Source organism: Suncus etruscus, chromosome 17 (assembly GCF_024139225.1).
Source record: "Suncus etruscus isolate mSunEtr1 chromosome 17, mSunEtr1.pri.cur, whole genome shotgun sequence".
Taxonomy (NCBI): Eukaryota; Metazoa; Chordata; class Mammalia; order Eulipotyphla; family Soricidae; genus Suncus; species Suncus etruscus.
In genome coordinates, this window is record NC_064864.1 from 4,123,642 (window position 1) to 4,146,679 (window position 23,038).

The 23,038-nt window shown below is 32.9% G+C and overlaps 1 non-coding gene across 1 annotated transcript; it reads right to left on the bottom strand.

The window, feature by feature from the left end:
- Positions 1 to 635: 635 nt before the first annotated feature.
- LOC125995382 (U6 spliceosomal RNA) lies at positions 636 to 737 on the bottom strand. The gene has a single exon (XR_007490919.1). It is a non-coding gene; the product is annotated as a U6 spliceosomal RNA (small nuclear RNA).
- Positions 738 to 23,038: the final 22,301 nt, after the last annotated feature.

Genomic DNA, 23,038 nt, shown 5'->3' on the forward strand with positions numbered 1-23,038 from the left:
TGATTAAACACAAATAATTGAAGAGGATTACTACCTATATACCGTGTCATTATGAAGAATGGAGACAATATCTGTTATAACTACAGAGTACTTGTATTTAGGAGCCAGTTAATAAAATTACTATCATTAGTTGCTATTTTAAGTTGTACATGATAATTTCCTTTTCATAGTTAAAGCTCGATTAATTATCTATCTCAGGCCTATTATTTTTAAAGTTTGTGATTAAACTTAGATAAAGTGAATATACATATATATTTTAACAGTTCTTTAAAAAATTACATTAAACATATGACAATAACATAGAATATATCCATAGACAAGAGACTCTTACTATACATGTTTTTTAAACTATTAATTATATTTTTGTTTATTTTTTTGGACACACCTGCAGTACTCAGGAGTCACTTTTGGCTCTGTGCTTAGGAATTATACCTGGTTGGCTCAGAGGTCCATATGGAATACTGGGAATCAAAAAGGGTATAGTAGCATGCAAGGTGCTATCTTTCTGGCCCCTAACTATTAATTTTATGAATATTGGAAGAGAATAAAGAATTAATGTCAATATTCTTTCTCTAACTTTTACCCAGATACACTAAAGACTTTAAGGTAACTTTTTTTTACAACACCACACACTTAAAAATATGGAACGCATATTTGCATGTCATACTTGCCCAGGGGCCATGCTAATCTTCTCTGTATCGTTCCAATTTTAGTATATGTGCTGCCGAAGCGAGCACTTTAAGGTAACTTTAAGAGTATATTAAACTATCAATATGCATATGTTAAAGAGAAAAAAGAAAAAAATGAGAATATATGTATTTTATTACCAGCTTAGTAACTAATTTTAGAAAGGTCAACATGAAATTAAGGAACATTGGTAATTCAGAAGATTGGACAATACCTAGAAGCATCTTGTTTTACTTAATTTTGCTGTTTGAGCCTGTGAATTTGTTTTCTTTACCTTGCAAAGAAATTCTAAAACATTCATAACCATTGAGGACTCTTTTCTGGAAGAATAGGTAAGACAGGGTGAAGTAACTCTAACAGTCAACTATGTAAACACATAAATTACACCCCACTTTGGATGAAAAATAAAGCATCTCAGAATCTACTTTATGAAAAAAATTATAATTAACAGTAAGTCCTTCCCATCCAATAATGGGTTTTTATATAATTTTTTCTAGATTTATGTTTTAGAAAATATTTTAAGTATTATGTATTTCATAGAATTACTTCAAATTATTTTAGTTTTATTTTTTCTATTCTGTGTTTATTATCAATAAATTATTAGTATAGTTATGAACACTGTATTTTAAATCTGTTTATTGTATTTCTTACAGAATAATATTAGTCATGTTTCACTCTAGAAATCTCCTGTCTTACATAATTTTAATTATTTCTCTTGGACAACTCATATACATCATCATATAAACATTTTGCTTTATATATACATATGTAATAACTGTTTGTAAATGTCAAAATATTAGGAACAATAATATTGTTGTTATCCTTGACTATAAAGAAAATGAGAATATTTGATTTGCGTTAGAAATTTCTGATAGGAAAGGGGAAGACAATATAGTGAGTAATATATTTTCAGGAAACTATCAAGCAAATATCAGATTGAATTAGAGGCCACATCTAAATTAAAGTTACTGGGTGTCCTGAAAATACAGCTTATAACATGATGTTAATTTTCCTAGATCTGAGACATGTTCTACATTCACTTCTGTATACTAAAGATTTCTTAACAAGAACTGGCAGGAATCCTGTTGGAAGAAGGTTCTCTACATTTCCTTTAAATTCATAAAAACATCACTGCTAGTCTATTTTCAGCTTGTCTTTCATTCAAATCTTGATGATAAATGGTGTCTATTCCTCCCTCTATTCTTCACTATTAATTGAAATGTTTATTTGTTTTGATATATAATCCAGGTATTCCCATGTAAAGCCATATTGTTATTACAGGTAATGGGCTTAAACCATAAACTCAATGCTTCATTTTGAAGGTAGGAGTTAGTATTTTTATATCATATTTATATTTAAAATAGTCATCTATATATATTTACTTATTTGTTAGATTTTATATTTAAGGTAGAGATTTTCACAAGGAATAATAAATTTCAAAGCTAAAGATATATATTACTCCCCCTTTCTCTTCTATAAAAAGAAGGAAAGTCGTGAGCGGGTGGAAGAACCGTGTCTTAAGCTACAAGGTTTGACCAGGTTGGACACGGCCAAAGCCGCATTTAAAAGGTGGCTACAAACGCCGTGGGTGTGCGCAGAGATCCGAATTATGCGCTGTAGCCTTTTAGGGCCGTGCCCTAACTGGGACCTTGCTAATCCCGTCGTAGGTGTCTCCACAGCCGAGAGCACAAGTGCCGGAGCGAACTCCGTCTGTTAGCTATGCGCTCTATCTCCTGGAAACTTAGTGGCTGGAAGGGCGGCTTGGTGACTAAAGCCAAGTTTTCACAGGAGTCACGCGGGGTTAGACGCTGGTAGTTAACCTGAATAGAGGTTTTTGTTGTTTCATCTACCTGATTCTTAATAAAGGCAGTGATTTTGCGGAAAATTCATGGGCCAAGAGAAAAGAGCAGCATGAGGCTAATGAGTGGGCCCAAAATAGTGGACAAGATAGTGTGAAGCCAAGGGGAAGAGAAAAACCAACCCTGGTACCAACCTTGTTCTTCATCGAAATGTTTTTGGAAGTCTTTTATACCGTCACCAATGTGTTGAACGCTGTTCCTAACTAATCCAGTTTTGTCTTTAAAAATACAACATTGTTCCTTAAGGGCTACACAGACTCCCCCTTCTTTCATAAGGGCAAAATCCAAAGCACAACGATTTTGGAGAACAACATCAGCAAGGGAACTAACAGTATCAGTGAGGGGCGCCAAAATGCGGGGTCCTGAAGCCCCCCAGAGGGGCCCGGCCAGCGGGGATCTACTGGGAAGGCTCTCAGACGACCGCACCTTTATTTAGCAGAGCAGAAGTACAACCACACCTGTAAGAAATCTGGGAGAGGTTAATAATAAATGGCCCAAGACATAAACTCTGTTCAAAGGTGTTTATTAAAGTCCAGCACCTTCTTATATAGGGAAGGTGAAGGAGGCAGGCAAAAGGCAATGTCAATCATTCTTTTGGCATGAAAATTACTTCATTATTCCAAATAAGGCAAGTGGGCAATACTTCTTGCAGTATCCATGGAAACATCTTGTGACCTTCTAGCTGCATTCCTAACTGCTTAACTATCAGGAGGTGGTGGAAGATGTGCTTGCCTCAATGATCTTGAACAGACAATGTAACATACACTTATTGATAAAAGCCTCGTTGACTCCGGAATGTAGTCTTAAGGAGTGAGGCCCTGTCTCTGATAATGGTACCGGGTAGTGTTGCTCTCCTCCGGGCTAAAATTAATTATCTCTTGCAGCTGCACATTCCTTTCTCTTTAGCTCAAAAACTTATAGCAAGACTGCATGTAGCCTTTAGGTGAAAGGCTGGACTATGGCAGAAAGAACAGCAAAATGGCCTCAAACAAGTCACAGTCCCCAACATATTACTAAAAACGAATATTTTTCTTTTCAAGTTTATATTTACCAATGCACATTAATATAGGATGCCAAACACCACATTCAAACCTGTTTCTTGTGATTGGATTTTAGGTGACATATTGAGTTTATCTTTTTTACTCTAACAGTAACATACTGTCACAAAACAAAGTTTAAATTAGTCCATTAGAAACAAAGAACCATGTGCATTTAAAACATTTGTTTGGGAAGTTTGAAAATCTTTTTTGGATTCAAACTAGCATTTTAAATATTCCATTCAATTACTATTTACAAAGTATTATAAGAATATTTTATCCGCCATTTTAGCAGCTCTAGTCTTGTGACATATGTGAACAGTTTATATGAGATTGTAAAGGTAATAAACAACACAATGAAGTAGTAGAAAAAAAAAACACTTTGGATTATCTTTTATATACCCATGAGTTGCATGACTGGTTCTCTCCTGATTTTCTTAATGCTAAAACATTGAATCATTGAAAATAAATCACATACTAAAATCAAAACTATTTCTTTATGTAAATGATTTATGTGTATAAGTTAGATTTATTTTGTGTTAAAACTTAGTACGTGTCCATCATGCTTTCTTCGTCAGTTTTATAACACCTTACCTCAGTTTTGATTATGGTACATATGGATTAATTGTTTGCATCTATCTTCAATGTATTATACTTGCTCTAACTTTAGAGTTTTCTCATTTTCATACAGGATTTGAGTGCCATTTTGTAGGTCTTTAGAAAACCATCTGCCAGTAATTTATAATTTGATGGTCTTAGCTAACTCATGTGACTGAGAAATAGAGGGGAAAATGTGACTTTTTGAAAATTTCAATATGTTGAAAATGATTAAAAATAAAATCAACTTTTTATATAAGAATTACATTAAACATAATGAAAAATGAGACAGAGGTGTGACTCAGTGGTAGAGCAAAAGCATTTTTCTAGTAAATTTCAGATTCAATTTCTGCCACTGCATGATGGTCCTTTGAGATTTGTATAAGGAGTACACCCAGAGCACCAAAATTTAAATCACTAAACTCCTGAGAGTTTCTCTGGGTATAGCTAACCCCAAAATTATGAAAGATTTTAGCTTTAATTTTCAGAGTTAAAGCTTAGTTTAAAAAGTATGTACAAGTATATACAAATAATTCCATGCATTGTTGATCTTGATAACAATTACAAATGCCCTATTGACTGTGCTACTGCTCCAGCCTTTAAGATCCAAATTCACTTAAAACTAAAACAACAGAAACTAACCATACTATTGACAAACAGATATGGTAATATGTTTGCTTTATCCAGCTTTAGCTCAGTCTCCAACATCACATATGGCTCCTTGACTGATCCCTGAGCAAAATGTCAAGAGGAAACCCTCAACACCACTGACTGAACTCCAAAAATAAACAAGTAAAGAAAAAGTGAGACATTTTTTAATGCTTCCTCTTCCTCGACAAAGAGAGAAAAAAAAGGCAAAAATAAACAAATGAGTCACATTAAACAGAAAATGTTTTGCTTTTAAAAAATAGAATGCTAAATAAAGATATTGTGTTAAATAGGACAAAAAATTTACACCATAAATTAAATGAAGGACTAATATCAAAGAAATAGTAGGTACTTACAAAGCTCAACCAGAACAAAGATCTAAACTATCCTGTCAGAGTGTGAAGGACAGCTGAGCAGATATAACCCTAAATAAAATACACAGTTGAACAGCAGACATATTTGACTGTGAAATGCAAATCAAAATGAGAATGGTATATTGCCTCACACAGAAAGGACTATTTCAAAAAGGCTGTGAACAACTGCTACTAGTACAGATGCAGTTGACTTGAAGCCAATATTCACTATTGGGTTCCGCCTCTGTGTATAATCATATGGAGACATTCCAAAAATTAAAAATAAAACTACCATGAATCATATATTCTACCAACTTAGCATCATTTCCTCAAAATATAAGATTATTTGAAAAGATATACTCATATGTAACATTAACTATGGCACTATTGTCAAAGCCTAGGATTCATTCAGAAACAACTCAAATACCCAGTAGCAGATGACTAAAAAAATTGTGGTGTGTGATCATATCTATATATACACAATAGATATGTATATACACATACATACATATAAACATATAATGGGATACTGCTCAACTAATACTAGTCAGAATAGAATTTAGGGCTGGAGCGATAGCACAGAGGTAGGGCCTTTGCCTTGCAGGAGGCTGCCCAAAATGGACCTGAGTTTGATCCCGGCATCCCATATGGTCCCCCGAGCCAGGAGCAATTTCTGAGGGCATAGCCAGAAGTAATCTCTAAGCGCACAGGGTATGGCTCTCCCCAAAAAACAAAAACTAAATAAATAAAATAAAATTATTTCTCTTGCTAAAACTTGGATAAAACTAGATACAATCATGATCAGTTGAATAAATGGGAAGATGAAGAGCAAATGCGATGTTATCTTATTCATATAAAGAATAACAATAAAACAAAAAAAAAGGAACAATGATTAAAAATAACCCTTGGGGGCCAGAGAGATAGCATGGAGTTGAAAAGCATTTGCCTTGCATGCAGAAGGTCAGTGGTTCGATTCCTGGATCCCATATGGTCCCCCATGCCTGCTAGGGGCAATTTCTGAGGGTGGAGCCAGGAGTAACCCCTGAGTGCTGCCGGATGTGACCCAAAAACCAAAAATAAATAAAACAAAAAAAAATAACCCTTGGACTTTGATTACAAAACTGAGATAATCACATTAGATGAGAAGGATTAGGTAGAATAGAATTTGCATAAAGACATGGGGCCGGTGCGGTGGCACTAGAAGATGTCTGCCTTGCCAGCGCTAGCCTAGGACAGACCAGGGTTCATCCCCTGGCATCCCATATGGTCCCCCAAGCCAGGAGCGACTTCTGAGCACATAGCCAGAAATAACCCCTGAGCATCACCAGGTGTGGCCCAAAAACCAAAAAAAAAAAAAAACCAAAAAAACAAAAACAAAAACAAAAAAAAAGATTAAAAAAAACATAAAGACAATGGAAGAAAGTTATTGGTACTTTGGTAGTAGTACTTGTGAATTTACATAACTTTGTAGATCAAAAGATTAAAATCAATCATCAGTCAAGTTATCCCAACAATAGAAGTACTTTTGCAGTATTTCTTGCTACTATTGATAGATAATTTATTATGATGTAAATTGTCAAAGATAACATTTTATACAGTTTTTTTATAAGTAGTAACTATCAAAAATAGTAACAGTTAAGACTGGAGAGATAACAAAGGACTAATAAAACAAAGGACTAATATTCAAGAAATAGTGGGTAGTGAATATGCCTTGCATGAGACTGAACTGGGTTTAATCCCAGGCATCCCATACCTTTGTTCTGCTAGGAAAGTACCCTGATTGTAGGGTCAAAAGCATTCCTTGAGCACAAAAATAAACAAATAATTCAAAATTCCAATATGATGACCTGAACTAATACCTTGCTCTGTCTATACTATTCAGTTGCTTGAACAACTTCACATACCACTACATTTTCTCATTATTATATTTATGTTATTGATATCATGCCAATTTAAAAAGTAATCTATATGCGCAGTATTTTGTGAATGATGGATTTGATTTTATATCATTGTGGTAGAACTTTTCTTTCCCCATTTCTTATTCTTCATGGTGACTGCATGTCTTTTAATCCGTTTGTCATATCATCATAGAAATGGCAGTTTCACACTTGATACAATGATGCTACCCTGGCCTTTGGTCTGAAGTTGTCAGTTACATAAACTGTTGATGTCACTGTCTCAGTGACAGTCACTGTGAATATGGAAATAGAATGAATACAACATTAATGAAGCAATCAGAGAAGAAAATACCATTTTCTGTTGCCAAAATAGTAAAACAGGGAGTTAACTATTTAGTGTTAGTTATATAAAACATCCCCAGAAACATAATATAAACACAGTCTAAATCAATACTCTTAGAATATCAGTATTAACTTAATATAGCTTACATCTTATATAATTTCAACGACGAAAGATGAACACTTTTCTCAAACTCATCTAAAACATTCACTGAAGTACTAGTTCACTTCTGTGCCACACTATACACCATCAAATATTTAAAAAATATGAATAACATAATACTCTCAGATGATAATTGAATTAAATTTACATTCAATAGAAAAAATACAACCTGGTGAATTCCAAATTACAGAAATTATGCAACATATGTCTAAGTAATATATGGGTCGAAAAAATCTAAATGAAAATTAGAAAAGTTCTGAACTAAATTAAAACAGCATATCAATAATGTAATACATAGTAAAAATAACACCTAAATGAAATTTTATAGTATTAAGTGCTTATATTTGAAAATATGACAACTAAATCAATGATTTAATTTTCCACTTGAGGAGAAGAGAAAATCAAAAAGAAAATAAGCAGAAGGAACAAAGCAATATGAACTACTACTGAGATCATAAAATGAGAAACTAGAAAATTAATGGAAAATTTATTAAACAAAAAATTGGGGCCAAAGCAGTTGTGCAAGCAATAAGGCAGAGAAAGGCAGAGAACTGCCTTAAGTGCTAGCCTAGGATGGACCTAGGTTTAATTCCCCAGCGTCCCTTATGGTCCCCCAAGCCAGGATCGATTTCTGATCACATAGCCAGGAGTAACTCCTGAGCGTTACCAGGTGTGGGCCAAAAACCATAAGAAATTTATAAAAAAAAAAAAATAAGTATTTTAAAGAATAATTTCAAAAATCAATCATTTCTAGTCAGTCCAATGAGAAATAGAAAACAAATGACTAATGTCAAAAATCAGAGTCATTACAATTGCCTTAAAAATTAAAAATAAGAAAAGGGTACTATGAAAATTCCTTTCCCATAAATTTGGTAGCCTATAATTAACAGATAAAAATACAAGCAACTCAATTTCACTTAAGAATAAGCCTTTGATTAGAATTGGCACATTTTATTTTTTTTGAAATAAAAAGTAATGTCCATATAAAAATGTAATACCAGGGCCCTATGGTTTCACTGGTGAAATCTCTAAAATATTCCTTCATAATATCAATTTCTGTAGTTTCTTTTTGAAGATTGAAGCAGAAATAATACTTTCTAATGTATATTATGAATCCAATATTACAATGATAGAAACGAAAGATAATAAAAGAAGTATAGTAGTATCAAATCAAATATGTGATCAATTTTAATAGTGCACATTAAATTACTTAGATAAGTACTTATCACTTTATGTAGTACTTAAATTAGCAACTTTTTGCTGTTGTTTTTTGTTTTGTTTTTGGGTTCGCTCAGTGATGTTCAGAGGTTACTCTTGGCTCTGCACTCAGAAATCACTCCTGGCTTGGGGAACCATATAGGATGCCAGGGATCTAACCGAGGTCCATCCTAGGTCAGTTGCTTGCAAAGCAAAAGCCCTACCACTGCTTTATCTCTCTGGCCAAAATTAGCAATTATTTTGCAAACAATTTTGAAATTCTCAATCTTGATTCAAGTGATGTTATATACATGGCAGATTTTGAAAGCTACATTTTAAATAGATGATAATGGATGAAGTGCCAACTTTCATTACTAGTTTTTGTTTGGAAACTACAACACCAAAAGAAGTTAGGTGCTTAAAGGTCTATGACCCAGAGGTGTCATGTGGACTATCTGTTGTTGGAATTTAGACTCTGAACAACCATATGTAATGCTAGGTTTTTGTTTTTATAAGCCTACCCAAATACATCAAATTCTCAGCAGAACTTGTGAGTGTTCAAGTTATAGACACTGTATTTATTACTGAAGAGCACTGAGAATATTCACATGAAGGCTTTGAGGTACAGCCTTTAGCCCTAGTTTATAAAGAAATAACCTAACTGCTATTGAATTGAGCCAAGTTCTCTGTGTCCTTTGCTCTGAGAGGAGAAGCTATCCACTATATTGTTGAAGTCTTCTTGTTTATGACTATATGCACGGTTATCATTATATATAAATATATATTTAGATGCATTTATATTTTTCTTCTGGTTTTCATTAAAAGCAAAATATAATTGAAGACAAAATAATCCGCTATTAATTCATCTTTTGTTCCATGAATATTAATAAATGTGAGAGGTTGTCACTCTTCTTTCATGGACAAACTTTCTGGTAGAACCTGTAAAGAGGTAAAGGACACTAGTGTTCTTTTGCACAATTAGCACATTGTTGTTGAGGAAATAAAGCTAGTTTAGAGACTCAAGACCCTTCATTTGACTTTGAATCAATGACTATCAAAGTGACTATTGTCACTTTCTGATGTAAAAATGAATTAAGCTACAAGTAACTAATAGGACTTGTTTAATCATTGCATATAAAATGGCCTTTTATCATTTTGGTATATATCAGTGCTTCTCAAATAGTGGGGCTCACCCCCCAAGGGGGGCACAAGGCTCTCTAAAGGGGAGCACGTTTGACCTCAGCAAACACTGTCATAACAAGCTAAGCCCCGTGTTTATGTCTCTGTATGTCTCTGGAGATGAGAGTTGTTGTGTTCTGCTTTAAACCCCGCTTCGAAAAGCTATGCATTGCAAAATGTGCTCATTGTAGCTATTAATTCAGACATCACCTCTGATTAAAAAATCAACTCAAATTATTTTATATATATATTTTGCAGGTTAAGGTTTTTTTTAATAAAGATACTATTTACAGTTGAGTGTGGGGGCAGAAAAAATGTTTTGTTCTTCCTAGGAGGGCATGACAGAAAATAATTAAGAAGCACTGGTATATATAAAGTTCTGTCTCTTTCTTTAAAATGAAACAAACAAAAAATTATGTCAGGAGTCAATTTCAAATTGATTAAATACTTAATTCAAAATAGATATTCTTCATGAAATTTATATAAGTACTTGTATTTGGTTCCATTAAAATATTTAAAATATATTAAGTTAAGTAGATATCAATACTTAGTAAAAAGTAAGGAAAAATAATGGACATGTAGTGTCATACAAATATAAATACATAATATGCTCCACATCTAGTTAGAGAACTATAAAAGTCAAAAGAAATTCAGAAATTTTCTGAAATTTTAGAGGATAAAATGGTCAATAAACTTGGTGAGAATTGGAAAAAATATATTTCAGGAAGATAATCCTGGGCTGGGGGATAGCTCAAAGATGACTGTATGTCTGACATACATGATGTCCAATGTTGAATTCCTAATTTCTAAAAATTGCTGTGTAGAACATTGCTCTGAAAAACAACAGACAGCATTAAATTGCTAGTCCAAAGTCCTGCCTTATCAGCCAGCTGAGTCAGGTAAGTATTTCTCTGAGTAGCCCCTAGATCCACAGAGCACTGTTTGGAAGCTGCACCAACATAAACAAAACAAACCAAAGGAAAGCAAAACAAAATCAAACATAATTGGAGGGTAAAACAGCCTTGAATTCTCTTGATGGAAAAGACAACGACTTATTGTAAAATCAGAAGATTAAATAACGACAAATAAGACTAGAACATATGTAAGATCTGTAAGATAAAGTAACAGTATAAAGTGTAATAACTCAACAAATTGGGTTGGAATTTAAAGTAAATATAAAGCCTAACAATAGGAACTGTCACCAGTTTCATAGAAGTCTGGTAAAATGTTCTGTTGCAAATAATAAACTCTTTTGTCATCCTTCCCAAATTTCCTGGAGTGGAATAGAAACTGTTGAAAAGGAAGAATAAAATACTTTGAATAAGTTAAAGAAAAAAAATAGGAGGAGCCGGAGTGGTGGCACAGCTGTAGGATGTTTGCCTTGCATTCATCTGACAGACCGAAGTTCGATCCCCCAGCTTCCCATATGGTCCCCCAAGCTAGGAGCAATTTCTGAGCCGATAGCCAGGATTAATCCCTGAGCGTCACTGGGTGTGGTCCAAAACAATACAAACACACACACACACACAAAAGAGAAAGTAATTAAGAAACGAAATTAAATAGCAGGAATTTGACTCCATTGTTATTCTCTATCTTTTAATTTTGATGATTAAATTATAAATATGGATAGATTGAGATATATAGTTATGTTATAAATTTTAGATATTTCAACATTGAATTAGTATTGTTAACATTATTATTGTTTGGTTTACAAGACTGATAAAAGATATCAGGTTCTGGTAAGGTTATTGGAAATTTAACAGAAGTTCTTAAGAATTCAGAATTTTATATATGTTTCCACTCTCCAAGATTCTTATCCTCCATTACAGATTCGATTGAAACTTGAAATGCTTCATTTAGACAGTCTTCTAATTCCAATGGCCCCGAATTAGCTAGATTGATATATTGTTTGAATATTAAAATTACAACTTCTATCTTATTTTACCATGAGGCTGGTGTTTAGCATTTCCATTTTTCATTTCTATTGATATTTGTCAACAGAGAGTAGAGCAGTGGATCTGTTTTCTGAATCAATGTCTTTGGAATGGTAGATTTTCTATAAATTGGATGCTATGGACTTCTAAGTATTTCTACAGCAATCATTAATGAGGTGTCTCTACATAGCAGACACAAACATTTGAAAATGCTAGAGGCAAATTTTGTAAAAATGCCATTCTATCTCTTAGCAGTTTCCTAAACTTGCACGAAAATCTATACCCTAATCAGAGAATATTGGATTCAAGGTTAAAGTTTGAAAAATCTCAATATTCTGACAATTCTTTTATTCTTGCTTGATGTCAATCCAAATTTCAAATAACCATTTATTTAGTTCTATAGAGATGATCAAACTCATGGCATCATTAATTACTGAGACTGGGTTGGCAATGAGAAATAACCCTGTCACAATCTGTGATGAGACCATATGCTAAAGATTAGCTGTTCCATCCATGGCTCAAAAATAAGCATTTTATTTTTAGGATCTGAAATTAGGACATAAAGCACGTTTTCTAGGATAAAAGGACTCTTGATCAAGCCTGTATGAAGAGGAACATCTTGTATAAAGTACCTTTCACAGTCAAGTATACTTTAGATAAGCAAAGATGCTAGGAATTGTCTATAGAATTGTAATAAAGGTTGTTTGACTCTGTAAATGGGACTGTGCTGGAGGATGAACATTAGCTATCAAAATTCCCTGGTCCTAGGTACAGCAAAATTGTAGTCAATTTTCATTTTGAGGGACAAATGAAATGAAAAAAATGAGATATTCATGAAATATAAAATATACAAAATTTCTATACTTCATTGTGACGAGAAACAAATGTGAACATAAAATGAATAAATTATATATTAATCCACCCATCAGCAGCTAGAGAGATAGTACAGTGGGTAGAGTGCTTATAATACTTGCAGCTGAATCTGATTTGAACCCTAACACTACCAGGGTTTACTCTCTTAAATCAGGGCCATTATCATCCATAAGCACTGTTGAATGTCACCCCAAACGAAAACAAAAATAAATATTAACCACCAAATTATATATGCTAATTATCCCAGTGATTTCTAGGGTGATTAATAATATATCAAATAATAATAACTAGTATAATTAATAATTAGTGATATTTAAACCACCAAACACAAGACAGTCAATAAATACTTACTTGAATAGATAGTGAATAAATCTACCAATAAATATAATAGACAGTTACATTCAGAATTTAATTATATGCTTTAAAATTACGTCTACTGTTAAAAAAGAAGATAAATAAAAATGCAAAATAAACTTGTATCTATAGTAGGTATATTCCATGTATTCTTCACAATAAAGAGAGACATATATCAATCACTTGCAGAGCCTTGTGGCATCACTGATCTTAGAAAAGCTACCAAACGTATATAAATTCAATTTCTTTTATATATATGACAGAGAGATGTATAAAATTAGCTCAAAAAACTTTCTAGCATTCTAGAATTATTTTCCAATATTTAATAGTTTAAGTCCTGGCTCTGCTTGACTTTGGCTGTTTTCAGAAGATGATTGACAATCCTTGTATGACCTTTGCCTTCCCACCTGTGCCACAGGAATTAGTGTCTATTGATTGAAGTTACAGATGGATACCCATTTGATTCTACCCCATTCATTTTTGAAATTATAGAAAAAAGCAAAACAGCTCAATATTGGGGTAAAGGTAACAGCCTGTTCTTTAATCTTAATTAGAGGTGTCACATATGGTCATAGAGTGTTTGCCCTGTGCAAAAGTAGTTGGCCCGGGGGACATAAGGACACAAAATGTCAAGTACCTTCCATTAGCCAATCAATGTGCCATATTTTGGAATCGTTTTGCTATAGAAGAATCTATTTATAATTTTTCTGAGGGCAGGCTTGATTTTATTTATTCATTTTTGTGTACCTGATAATATTTGTATCTAATCAATTAAGCTCTCTGTATTACAACTCTTTTATTTGAGGCACAGTGATTTATAAGACTGTCTATCATAGGATCTGCTCACTTATATAAAAGTCCAATACCATATCCTTGACCAGAGTGTCCACTTCTCTTCACCATTTTCTCAGCAAGCCCCCTCCAAGCCCTGTTCCTGTGTTATGCCCAGGATTGTTGCCTTTGGCTAAGGTTTTTATTCCCTATTATGTGTTTTTATATCTTACATATAAGATAAAGGATTTGGTAGCTATCCCTCTCCTGACTGACTTCATTCAACATGGTACCTTTTATATCTAGTAATTGGCCTTTTATTAAAATAACTGCTAAAGCAGCATGACCCCCCAACACACACACACACACACACACACACACACACACACACACACACACGGATTTCTCTAATCTCTAAAGGTCTAGAATGATAGGTTTAATGGAGAGTCAAATCTGTTCTCTTATTCCTCAAGATCTATCTCTAGCTAAAATAAAATTATGTAGATTCCAGCACATTCTCTAGACTACATCATCCTGATCTTGAGAAAATAAATATCCAAGGCTTACAGACATACCTACATAATAAAGTATGCAAGATCTGCATATTATGGATCTGTTCATAGCTTGCTTCTGATCTAGTTGTAGTACATAGAATGACTTGGAAGTAAAGACAATAGCCATAAAAGCTAACAATTGTACAGCAATTCAAACTCTCAGTTTATAGATACTTGGCTGAGAGCAGTTGCTTAATGTATATGCTATTACTTTGATGTCAATTGCCATTTAACTGCATCAATCCCTTGAGGACTTTCACTCTCTTATGTAGAGGATAAGAGCATGAACTCTAAATTCCACATGATTACTTTCTGAATCTTGGTTTTGCAGTAGGCAGACTGGCATGCTGGCAGTTAAATTAACTTCTCTGTGATTCAACAGGATCTTATTTCGAATACTTGCATTTGCATTAAGAATATTGATCTAACTTGCTTTGTTTTTCTTAGAACTGTCCCTGTTAGCTTTTGATATTAAAATAATATTGGCCTGATAGAAATAAGATTTCTCTTTTTTTTTAATTTCTTTAAAGAGCTTGAGAAGGGTCAGTGAAATATCCTTTATGAAAGATGAAGCTCTCTTTAGTAGACTCATCTGATTCAACATGTTATTCTCAGGGATAATTTTATAATTGTCCTGAATTCTTGATAACAGTTAGTATAACTATGTGGTATTGTCTAAAATAGTTTAAACACATATAAATAAAAATTTCTTTGAGCCTGTATTTCTACTGCTGGGCATCTACCCTAATAAAACCAAACATTAATTTGAAGGAATATATGCACATCTAGACTCATTGATGTATCATTTGCCATTGCTAAGATGTAGAAACAACCCAAGTGTCTATCAATAGAAGATGATTCAAGATATTGTGATATATAAATATATATTTTATTATTTAATAATATATGTTATATTAACATGTATTATATAAGTATTATATAATATATTATACACACAGCGAAGTACTACTCGCATATAAGGAATTTGATATCATTTGATATAATTCAGATGTAAACATAGTGATTCATGCTGTGAGGTAGGTCAAAAATAAAAGGATAAACACCAAATGATCTCCTTTATATTTGTAGAGTATAAGAAAACAAAACAAAGAACTATTCAATCCCCAAATAGGGAGGGGATCCTGAAAATTGGTGCAGAGTTGGGGGAACACTGGTTATTAGAATGGTATCTCGGCATTCCATATATAAAACAATAATATAGTTTTTATTGTTAGAAATCGATCAAAAATCATAATGAAAAGTAATAAATTGGAGTCTTAGTTTACCATGAACATTGTTTAAAATTTTAATTAGTATTTCTTGTGTGTTTTGCTTTTGTACCACTCCAGGCAGTGCTCAGGATAGACTCCTGCCTCAGAGCTTTAGGAATAAATCACTCCTGGATATGCTTGGGATACCATATTGTGATGTTGGAGAATGAACTCAGGTCAACTGCTTTAAAAACAAGCACTTTGCCTGCTATATTCTCTCTTTCTTTCTCTCTATAACCTCTTATAAAAATATTTTATGGTGTGTTTATTTATCCCTTGCAGAAGCTGAGGCTGAGAGAAATTTTTTAATGTATATAAGGATTAGTTAGGAAGCATTGATAGAGATATTATTAGAGAACAGGATGATAATATATGGGAGCTCAGGTTTTTGTTCTCTTCCACTCAGATAAAATGAGGAGGAAATCATAGATTGAGAAAAATTCACATTTTAATTTTTAGATAGTTTGTGGTTAAAGTTCTATTTATTCTCTTGGCTCTAAAATATTACTTAATACATTTTAAAATTAAAAATAAAGACAAATTTGAAATCATCTCTTATTTTATTATAAAATCAATTTTTATCAGACTTATATTAATTTTATGAAATTTGACTTTAATGTTTCCTTTATGAATTAATCATATTTTCTGGTGGTATGTAAGTTAATTTGAAATTTCTTTGTTTTCTGGGCTGGAGTAGTGGCACAGCAGTAAAACATCTGCCTTGCCTGTGCAAGCCTAGGACAGACCGTGGTTCGATCCCTCAAGGTCCCATATGGTCCCCAAGCCAGGAGCGATTTCTGAGCATATAGCCAGGAGAAAACCCTAAGTGTCACCCGGTGTGACCCATAAAAAAATTATAAAATTTTTGTTTGCTAATAAATATTTAGTTTGAACATAGATTAAAAAGACTGGACTCGGAATAATTACTATTTTATATAATACATGCAAATTAATCTTAATATATAATTATTGTGGAGTCAATCTTTCACTACATTAATTCTGCTATAGCATTGATTTCAAAATTATACTTTGGAACTAAAATAAAAGTTAAGGGCCTTGGCTTGGGCTAAAATAATAAATAATGAAATAGTACATATTTTATACACTTGCTATTCTCAACAATTTCTCCAAATAGAAACTTTCTACCATTTTTTATAAAAGCAAAGATTAATTCATAATTTACTAAATTTAAACATTTTATCAATGTGAGTGGGCAAGACAAAAATATTTTGCTTTTATCACAAAAAGTAGGAAAACTACACATAAATAAGCTAAAGAAAATTTTTGAATGGACTGCTTTTTGTGGCGGAGCCCTGTGTGATTCAAATCTAGTGGGTGGTTTTCTAACTTTTTCTTTCTCTCTTCCTCCCTCTTTGACTCCCTCCCTTCTTTGTTTTTTTTTTCTTTATTTAAACATCTTGATTACATATATAACTGTGATTAGGTTTCATTCATGTAAAGAACACCCCCTTCACCAGTGCAACATTCCCACCACCAATGTCCCAAATCTACTTAGAATACATAAGAAATTTAGTGTGGACTTGAGATGTGTCTGTAAATTAGTTTTCATTTAAAAGGTAAAATTACATTACAATTGCTTATAATAAATTTAAAAATACAATGAAATTACTTAGGTATTTACTGGATGACATAAGCCATCATCACAAATAAAAGTAATAAAATTAAAAAGAAGTGAGTATGAAAGCTAAAACAAAATGCATCAAGGATAAATGCATTAGGTGGAGTTGAGCTAAACCAGCACTGCAAGGGTATTTATAAATATCCTGACATTTATAAGTATTGGAAAGGTCAAGTGATCTGGAATTCACATCAGCCTCTTGTGTCAGATATTTCTAGCAACATACCTGGTCATTTTTAGCCAGGAACCTACATAGACAAATATTTTGATTAGGAAAATTATCATACTTACATGTCTATAATTATAATTTTAAAGGAAAATTTGCCGGTATATACTCTCTACTTATGTGTTCCCTCAGAAGGACCTTTGATTTTATTTAGGAAATATATTTTACTGAAACTTAATCACAGAAATGTCATGAGTAACCAGAGAAGAGACAGTCATGGTCCAATTTGCTAATGTAGAAGAATGGAAAAATAATGACAGGTTTTATTAGATAAGACAATCTGTATTGATCTGAATCAGAATATCAATTTATTTACTTATTTATATTTTTTTCCATGTAGTTTTTGAGTGACCACAATGCTAAATGGTATTATAATAAAATGATAAGGAAGGAGACCTTTATCCAGGTCAAAGAGAGAATTTGGTGAAATGAGGGTAATATTAATTATGTATTTAAATATATTTTAATTCCAAAAATCATGTTTCATGTAAACATTAGTAGTTCAACTATTTAATCTGAGAGGTGAAACAAACTTTTCTGAGAAACTGATAATTGAGCTCTAATACTATGATTTGATTATAATGTAAAAATTAACTCCACATATTTAAGAGTGGAGTCATTTTTGTTTTGTTTTGTTTTGGTTTTTGGTTTTGGGGCCACCGCCAGTGACTCTCAGGGGTTAGTCCTGGCTATATGCTCAGAAATAACTCCTTGCTTGGGGGACCATATGAGATACTGAGGCATGGAACCGCAGTCTGTCCTAGGTTAGCATGTGCAAGGCAAATGCCCTACCTCCTGTGCCACCACTCCAGCCCCATGAGTGGGGTTTTTTTTAAATCACGAAATAAATGACAACTATTGTGTATAAAGATCCTCTAAACAATTTTAATAAATCTCATATAACAACAGATTAAATGGATTTTATACCGCAATCAAGTAGAAATTATCTCAGGAAATAATGTTTCAATATATGTAAGTCAATATAATACAAATTAATAAAATGAAAGATAAATTCCTGATTGCCATTTCCATTAAAACACAGGAAACATTCAACAAATTTCAATACTCATTGATTAAAAACAAACACCTCAACCAGTGGAGACTGAAGAAATTCACATAAATTTCATAAAGATCATATACATGAAACATTAATATCACTCTGAATGGGTTAAAATTGACAGCCTTTCTCTTAAAAAAAAAAACAAATAATCACTATAATTTTACATAGCATTGGAGTCTTACCTACAAAAACTAGTCTAGAAAGAGAAATCAGGGTTTGAGAGCTATCATAGGGGTTAAGGAATTTGCCTTTCACAGAGCTAATTGGGTTTGATATTCTGATCTCTGTGTCTTTTGAAACCCTTGCGTCCTACAAGGAGTGATCCCTTTGATGAGAGCTAGGAGTAAGCCCTAGAACAGGTAGGGTTGACACAAACTTTAAAAGAGAGAGACAGGAGAGAGATGTGTTTGTGTTCATATGTGTGTGTGTATTAGTGGGTGGGCATGTTAGTGTGTGCATATAATTGAGAGATTGAAGGGTTTGAATTTCAAAATCATAAAGTTATAAGTCCCACTATCAGTGGCATGATATTGTACATGGGGAACCCTATGACTCCTTCCAATACTTCTAGAAACAATAAATCAATTCAAAAAAGTAACAGGTCACAACATTAGTGCTTTGAAATACATTATTTTTATATGTGAACTGTAATGTAGAAGAAAAAATTAAAATCCATTTATGGTTATGAACAAAACCCCTTAAATATCTAGAAATAAACCCAATAATGTTGTACCAGAGAGATACTACAATGGGTAAGCCACTTGCCTTGCACATGGTCATCCTGGGTTTAATCCTCAACATTCTATGAGTCCTGCCAAGAGAGATGCCAGAGCACAGAGCCATGCATAATCTCAGATCATGGCTAGGTGTTCCCCCTAAGCTCCCTTAAAAATTCCAGTAAACTAAACAAAGACAAAAGACCTCTTAAGTGACAAATACAAAAATCACTACTGGAAAAAATAAAAGCATATTCCATTTTCACAGATTAGAAGAATCAATATTGTTCAAATGATTCAAGAAATTTACAGATAGAATATAATATCATCAAAGTTATCATGACTTTATATAAGGCTTTATAATAAATATTTGTAAAATTTGTATTGATCACAAAACTTCCAGAATAAACAAAAAATCTGAGAAAACTAATAGATTGGGAAATTACATAATGTGACTTTAAACTTTAATACAAAACTATAGTAATCAAAAATGCATGGTAGAAGGATAAAGACAAGACCTTCAGATCACAGGAATAGCATTGTGAATCCAGAATAAACTTTCAGAAATATGCAAAGTAAAATTACAAGGGGATAAGTGACAAAGCAGAAAATTAAAGCCTTTTCAACAAATCATGGTAGGTAAAGTGGTCAGCCTTATGTAAAACAATGAAATTAGACCCCATAGTACACCACGCACAAAACTTATTTAAAAAATAAAGACATATATGTGCCAAGTTCATTGAGAAAAACATAGGTAGAGCTCTCTCAACATTGTAGTGGAGAAATAACTTAATAGACTTAGTGTATATTTCATATGCAGGAGGACAATTTAGATTCCCAGCAGCTCTGGGAAACTATAATCAATAATCCTCTAACTACAACCTGAGACCAATCTCTGGTCAAGATCTGAGACTAGCATCAGTTACTTCAAACAAAGAAATGAATTATATACTGATTTGGGGATGGATAAATAGCATGGAGGCAAGGAGTTTGCCTTACATGCAGAAAGACGGTGGTTCAAATCCCAGCATCCCATATGGTCCCCGAAGCCTTCCAAGAGCAATTTCTGAATGTAGAGCCAGGAGTGACTCCTGAGCGGTGCCTGGTGTGACCCAAAAACCAAAAAACTGAAAAATTACATGTTTATTTAGAGAAATATTCAATGAGGAAGACTTCACATCGTCAAAGAAACAAAAGCAGCAGAAACAAACAAGTGGTACACTTCTAAATAAATAACTCTATACAGCTAAAGAAAAGAGGCCTAAACAAAAGTATAAAAAATCCTAATGAATACAATGAATGAGAGAAAATGTTCATTCATAATAGTTAGAGGGCTAATATCTAAAATGCACAAAGAAATTCCAAAGTTTAAGAAAATAATATCAAACGACTTACTTATAAATGGAGGAAGAGGAACCAATACTTCCATAATGACATAAAGAAGGCAAGAAGGAAAATTAAAATTAAAACTTTAAATATATATTTTTTTATTTTTAAATTCTATTTATTTATTTAGGTTTTTGGACCACACCTGTCAGTGCTCAGGGCTACTCCTGGCTCTGCGCTCAGAAATAGCTTCTAGCAGGCTCAAGGAGCCAAGTGGGATGCGGGGAATCGAACCTGGGTTCGTCCTGAGTCAGGTATGTGCAAGGAAAATGCTCTACTGCTGTGCTATTGTTCTGGACCCTAAATATTTATTTTTCACGTGATGGCATGACTTTTAATGTTCTGTTAAGCTGTGTGGTTTGACATTTAGTACTTTAGCCTCGCAGTGCTCAGGGACTGTTTGATCATGGGAATCAAAGCCAAGGACTGGCATTTAAAAACTATGTGCCTTATTGGTCAGCTGCGTCCTATAGAGTAAAAAATATGGTAGGCAGACAAGACATAAAACTGTACTAAAATATTCAGTGGGCTTTTGAAAGTTGTAAAAATGTACAGACTCCACATATACATGTACTTCATGGAGAGTAGGGAAATTCAGACAAAATTTTATTTTGAAGTGATAAAGAAGTAAAGGCGACATTCTAAGAATTTGTAGCAAATCATGAAGAATATGAACCAAGAATAATTTTAAAGTGCCAAGGTTGTGGCCAATGGGCTGTGTGTTTTTCTCTGTGTGCTATTTCTCTGGGTTCAATCTCCAGGATTGCATATTGCAAGGACCGCTCCAAGTGATTTCCAAAGACTGAGCTGAGTCTAGCCAAAATAAATAAATAACTAAAATGACAACCAAAAAATAAGCTCAGAATATAGCTCTGTCAGATTTCTACCAAGAGACCCCGATACCCAATTCTGTCATCCTCAAACAGTAATTAATTCTCCAGTTGGAAGATTCACAGCATACAAGTGTGTCACATATCTGTGCTTTATGACTTGTGGCAATTTTATTGACTTCAATGTCCAGGAATGCACCTCAGAAATAATACTCTGCAGGCACTTCTGGCCATATTTATGATATAAATGGCAAAAGCTTATTCATGATTCATTATTTGTACCTGCAGTAGTCCTTATTTCAGGGACACTGCATAGAAAGTAAACAGTGATTGGTGAGCAAGAAAGAACATTGAAGAAGAAAGAAAATGGCCTTAACATCAGTTTGGAAGTAACAGAAGAGAATCCTTAAATGCATATTTTAAAAAATAGATAATTTATTATAATTATATTTCAAAGCAATAGAGAGTATGCAATTAAAACAAAATATATTTTAAAATAGCACTATAATAGTGTATTGAATTTATTATGTGAGCTTTTTAATTAAATGTCCATATATATTTTATTTGGGATCATTTTATATACATATATACACATATATACATACATACAGAAGCATCTAACTTAGTTTTAATAAACACAAAACATATAATATCTTAAGACCCCTGATAAGATGATTCACACAAAAATTAAAAAAAGAATAGTATATACTCCTCTTTCTTGTCCTATTTTAAAAGCATATCAAATTGTAATGTTTAAAAAAATTAAAACTGTATCTGATGGGACCAGAAATATATATACATGATGAATAGGTATATGGACTGTAGAATAAAAAGTGATCTATATACAAAAAAAATCTCAACTGATAGTTCTTTATAACACTGGAGGATTTCATATTGTGGCAAATGCACAAACTAAAATTTACTATAAGTAGGATAAAGCTTGTTATAGCATAATAATAACATTTTTATTTTATTTCTGTTAAATTTTAATTCTAAAAATTATTTTATATCATCTTGATTACTTGGAATTGAAGCATAAGTGACAAAGCGATACTCTTAGTTTAAGGTGTGAACATAATTTTAAAAATTATAATTTTTGTTATAAATCTCAGCACAATAAATCTAATAATTCACATCCATTACCAGAGGTCTAAGATGGAAAGGATGAATATAATGAAAGAATATAAAAATAATATAAAGAGAGAATGAAAAGTTATAAAGTTCCAGTTAAAAATAGTAATCAGGGTCTGGAGTGATAGCGCAGTAGTAGGATGTTTGCCTTGCATGCGCCTGACCCAGGACAGACCTGGGTTCGATCCCCAGCATCCCATATGGTCCATAAGCCAGGAACGATTTATGAACTCCAAGCCAGGATTAACCCCTAAGTGTCATCAGGTGTGGCCTAAAAAAACAAAACAAAAAAAATCATGATGAAATAATGTCTAACATGTGGACTATGCATATGGA